Raw genomic sequence first — 5,433 nt, forward strand, 5'->3', positions numbered from 1 at the left:
CACACACACACACACACACACTATTCTATTCCTGTTTGGCCCTTGCAAAGTAATCCACAATACACTGTAGTTCAGTTTCAGTTTGAGATCTTAATACGTGCTTGCTTTTAAAGCTCATAAAAACGCTACAAGTTGCAAGTTGAGCTCTGCTTTCCATCGTCAGTGTATCCGCAATGAGTGTACTCTAAGAGTTCTAGTTCTATACCAATTCTATTGCATTTGACTCTCTTTTGTGATTGTCTCTATGATGTTTGACTGCTTTGTACACTAATTCCTCCTCTCTGCAGTTTTTTTGTAAAATTTTGTTGACTTGTGAAGTGTCCAAAGTACTACATTGCATCACATTACCATTCTTTTGTCAGCGTTTGGCACAAAGTGACTCCAAAATGAGAGCATTCAAATGTGAATGATAAGAGAACTCATATTGCTGGGCGGTATGACCAAAATTAGTATCACGGTACTTTGTAAGATTCTGGCGATTTCATGGTATTTGACTGTGTTTTCCTTCTTTTGCTCGACTGGGCCTTTTTGTTGGTTAATGGCTTATTTTACTGTCACGAGTACATACCATTTTTGTTCAATATCAACATGTTTACTAAAACTGAATACTAAAGGGTTTACTTGGCTCCACATTATACAATAACGTTATATAAAGGAGAATGCATGAAACAGTTACAATCTAAACTATTTCGCAAACTGCAAAGTAGTAGAATGAACTTAAATCCTATGAATACACATACAAACAACTTTAACATTGTTTCCCTTTCAATGAATCACAGTTGTAAGGTAGTTGTATCAACACTACCTTGGCCTCAGGTAAGTTTGGCTGTGGTAGAAAAGTGGGCTAGTGAACGTAGCTCCGCTGTCAGCCTCCTTCGCTGTTTGAGTGATGTTAGTAGGACGGCGTACGTCTTTCAGCGAGGTAACATGTCTTAAATTCAATGTTTTAATCATTGCTCTGAACCCGTCTTTCTCAATCTGTAGCGGGACCGTAGGTGGATTGGTATCGGTTTTTAACGTTAGCACGGCTGAGTTACGTTACACAACCGAGTAACGTTAGCTCAACCAAATAACGGGATAAATGTCTGATTTATTTTAGAAAGAACTTCTGTTGTACCTCCGGTCTTTCTTCATCCTCTAACTTCTCTGTTCTTGAATGTGGCGTAGCGACCGGAACCTCTTCCAGCTTACTTATGCTACCTGGCTAGCTAAGAGCTATAATGTTACTAGGACTGCTCCTTGTGAGTCGATTAGTTGACTAATCGGTGGTTTTGGTCTAAGTCGACTAAGATTTCTTTAGTCGATTAGTCATTTTTTCGTGCTGACTTGTGACTTATTTCCCCAAAAAATTCTGAGCACATCTCTGGTAAACACAAGCTCTTAAGTAGTGCTTTTGCATGATTCTTTGTAGCGAAACTCAGTTTTACACATCGGTCGATGAAATCAACTAATCGATTAGTCGACAAAATCGTACAGGTGTTAGTCGACTAACAATGTCTTTAGTTGAGGATGGCCCTGAATGTTACCCAGCATGCCATTTAGCAGTGCAAATATACAATTATTAGTGTTAGAAATTGTATTTCACAATTGTATTTCATGTTACAGGATAAAACACAAATTGTTGTGTGATGAGTTATTTGTGGGTTATTAATTATTATGAAGTTACTACCCTGAGTGAGATGGGTAACCGGTAACAGAGCTCCCAGTACGGATTACTTCGGCCGCAGCGCTCTCTGCGGCAATGCATCGGTATGACGATTTATACAAAAATTCATATGCGGGAAATTAAAACCGGTATACGGTATAGATAGTCGGTATACCACCCAGCACTAAGAGCTTGATATTGTCAATAGAATGAACATATTTGAATAAATTATGCATTGTGAGTACAACCTTCATATGACTAAAAACAATGTTCAGGGTGCCTTGGTACTAGGCTACAAGGCTATGTGTTTATTACAACAGATAATATCGTTAATAATGATAATAATAGCGAATAACAATGCACAATTGTCCAATGAGAAGAATGGCTGCAACTAACTGTTATTTTCATTGTTGAATAAACTCAATTATTTCTGGGATAAATGGATTAGTTGTTTGGTCTCTGAAGAAAATGGTGACGAATTTGGATCAGTGGTCCCTTAAGCCCAAGACGACGTCCTCAAATGTCTTCTTTTGTCCCCAACTCCAAAATATTCAGTTTACTGTGACAGAGGAGAGAAGGAACTAGAACATATTCACATTTAACAAGCTGGGAGAATTTAGTTTGTAAAAAAAGGTTGCAAATAGGGCTGAATAATATGAGGAAATTATCCAATTGTGATTATTGCGATATGATTCACGATAGAAGGAATGATCATTTTTGTATCATCATTCTCATTGAAAAATATTATATTGTAAAGCGTGACAATGATTTATAGTGCGATTTTCGCGAGGATCTGTACAAAATAAAGAATAATCTTTGAAGGATACAACTCGTAGGCCGGGACGTCTCTGCAGCCCCCCCCGCCGATTTGGATATTGCAGTACTCCATTTTAATTACCTTTGCAGCCCTAGTCTCAAACCAACTAATTAAGCATAATAGTTGGAGATTAATTTAATAGTTGAAAACTAAAACTATTTTTTTTATTTTTTTTATTGATTAATCTTGGCAGCTCCAGAAAGTACCATAACACAGCGTGGGACAACTGCTTCTATTACTGAAGAAAATCCTTGTATTTAGAGACCATTTTCAATAATTGTCCACTTCTTTTCCTGTACCCGTGCCTCTATTGTTCATCATTCTGTCCTTTCCCTCTGTTTTATTTACACATATACTTACCTTTTTTTCAGTGTAACTGTAAATAGGGCATTGCTGCAGAGGAGCATGTATTCTGAGCCAACTCACTCTGAATAAATAATGGTTAAAAATGGAAATTAGCTCGCGCGAGCTTATCTTTCCAGAAGATTATAACAGGCTTGCTTAGCAGTATCGCCTACAATGAAAAGGGCCTGTCTTTATTTGTTCAAAGGGCGGGCCCAAATCAGAACACTTGTATGCTATCTTAGGGATTGTATTTGTTCTAGCTCACTCAGCACTGCCTCATACAGCAGCATATTATCTCATGCATGAAATAATTGAATGTGCAAACAAAGACAGGTCTGTCAGCAAATGTAGGTCAAGTATAGGCAGCCTGGCATGGCATCGCGAATGTTTTTCAGTCCGGAACCGTCAAGTTTAGTATTCACCTATACTGATCGACACTAGACTCACAAGACATAAAGGCTTCTGGGATCGGTTGATAACTCAGACTTGCCGAGAACCTAGACACCCGTTTCATTACATTAGACTCATGCATTAGGCACGGTTACGATCTCGTTTAGTAGCCTGGTGCGGAGTTGCGTGGTCTCCTACCATCATTGCCTAATGTTCAATGTAGCCTACTTGTACCGCTACAAGTACCATTACTTTTTGATTACATTACTCGTGCGGCAGCCCCGGTCACCCATATGTCTTTTCCACCAAGGCTAACCAGGTGTTGGTTCTGGGCTGGTGCTAGTGCCAGTTCGGTGCTGGTTCTACTCCAATTATCTAAGAACCAGCTGGATTTTCCCCAGCCTGAGAGCCAGCAGACACTTGATTTCCTCCACAGACTACGGTTGTTTTGGTTTCCCATCCATGTCCAAAGCTAACATTAACAGCTCTCTATGGTTAACAGCTGACCGGAGTTTTAAAAATGGCGGCCAGAAGTTTTTGTTTTCGGTCGTCATGATAACCCCGCCCCCAGCACCTGACGTAACTGGTTCTTATCTCTAGACCAGCGCTAAGTTGGTGCTGAGTTGGAACCTGTTTTCTTGGCCCAGAGCCAGGTTTATTTGTGTGGAAAAGCAAAGAACCGGTTCGATATTTGGCGCTGACTCCGAACCAGCACCAGAACCGCCTCGGTGGAAAAGACATATCAGTCTCATTCAGTAGCCTAACGTTAGTCTTCTCGCTCGAAAAACGGACACCGGTTGATTAGGTCTCACCCGGCGCCACGGTCACTTCATGTCATTTACATAGCGTGTGCACTGCACCGCATTTGTTAACGAGTTTACTTGTACAAAATATTTCAAAGTTATGTTTTTGTACAGGCTGCATTAAACACTATTAGGAGCATAGCCTTTTATTTGCAGTGTATAAATCAATACACTGATTTGGACTGTATTTATATAGAGCTTTTCTAGTCTCCAGTGCATCCAATCCAGTGGAGGTGCTAATGAGCCAGATTACACACACACACACACACACAGACACACACACAAAACAGAGCATACACCGATCACACTCATTTTGATGCGCTGCCGGCACAAATGCGTAGGCCTGCCACAACAACAGATTTTGCTGGACGATAAATTGTCCCTAAAATGATTGCAATAAACCATAATATTGTCGTTCTGAGACCATTTTCATCTTATCTAATGACAATGCCATAATAATGCAGGTACACATCTTTCAAAGATCAAAACACTTTTATTTCTAAAGAATATTTAACACTGGAACCGGAAGACATTTTAAATATCCATAACATGTCTTTGATCGTCATGCTTTTGTACAGTTGTGGAATTGCCGTTTGTGACACATATGTTCACCCAGACAATTCGTAGTGGCTGTCAGATGTTGTTTTGACTTTGTACTACATTTCCTAATTATTTATTAAACAAATAATACTAAATTTAGTAGCGTGCAGGGGGCGGGCCCACACACACACATAACGTCACTTCTGTTTACCTCAGGCTAATTAATTAGCTAGTGATTGGTGGTTTTTGGCAGCCAGACGTCCAAAAGAAAGCACAATGAAATGAAATAACCGATCATCAAGTGTTGATTGACAAGCAGGTAAGGAGTCCCAAAAGGGACGCACTTTCCACACTCCATGTCACCGGACCGTTGTGGACTTGTGCCGGTTGATGTTTTGTGCATTGTTCACAAGTCCACAGCTGGCACAGCGGCGTGTAGGTCTATGTCCGAGCCTGCCTCCACCTGCCTCCACCTGCAGGTTGTCAACAGGACGCCAGGTAACACGGCTGATATTTTTGTTTGTTTTGACAGGGCCTTAACTGCAATGTATTGGTAGAAACCCTGTTCCAACTCTTAACTAGCGTTTCCTCTCCGCCAGGAGTCCCGCCTCCCCACACAAAGAACATGCAACTGACAAGAAGGTTCACTCATCGTTACGCACACATAAACAGACAAACACAGGGAGCCAGACTCAAGACAAGGTGCCAATCAAATTCACGTTTACTTGTTGGTTGCTGTATAGTTTTAATATTCTAGTGAGCATTGATAATGGGTGGCAGTATCTCAGTCCGTAAGGGAATGGGTTGGGAACCGGAGGGTTACTGGTTCAAGTCCTCATATGGACCAAAAAGTATGGAGAGTGGGTGAAGAGATGCCACTTCACCTCCTGGGC

General features: G+C 40.7%; 1 protein-coding gene and 1 long non-coding RNA gene across 6 annotated transcripts in view; one reads left to right on the forward strand and one right to left on the reverse strand.

Annotated features, from left to right (window-relative positions):
- The window catches only part of ntm (neurotrimin), a 537,242-nt gene that overhangs the window by 449,559 nt on the left and 82,250 nt on the right, over window positions 1–5,433 (forward strand). The window lies entirely within an intron of this gene.
- Window positions 1–5,433, reverse strand: part of LOC116700850 (uncharacterized) — a 23,048-nt gene that overhangs the window by 854 nt on the left and 16,761 nt on the right. The window contains exons 2-3 of the long non-coding RNA XR_004334749.1: window positions 1,118–1,124; window positions 16–20 (exon numbers count right to left, since the gene is read on the reverse strand). This is a non-coding gene — a long non-coding RNA (uncharacterized LOC116700850). The remainder of the gene's footprint in view (window positions 1–15; window positions 21–1,117; window positions 1,125–5,433) is intronic.

Source organism: Etheostoma spectabile, chromosome 13, assembly GCF_008692095.1.
Source record: "Etheostoma spectabile isolate EspeVRDwgs_2016 chromosome 13, UIUC_Espe_1.0, whole genome shotgun sequence".
NCBI lineage: Eukaryota > Metazoa > Chordata > Actinopteri > Perciformes > Percidae > Etheostoma > Etheostoma spectabile.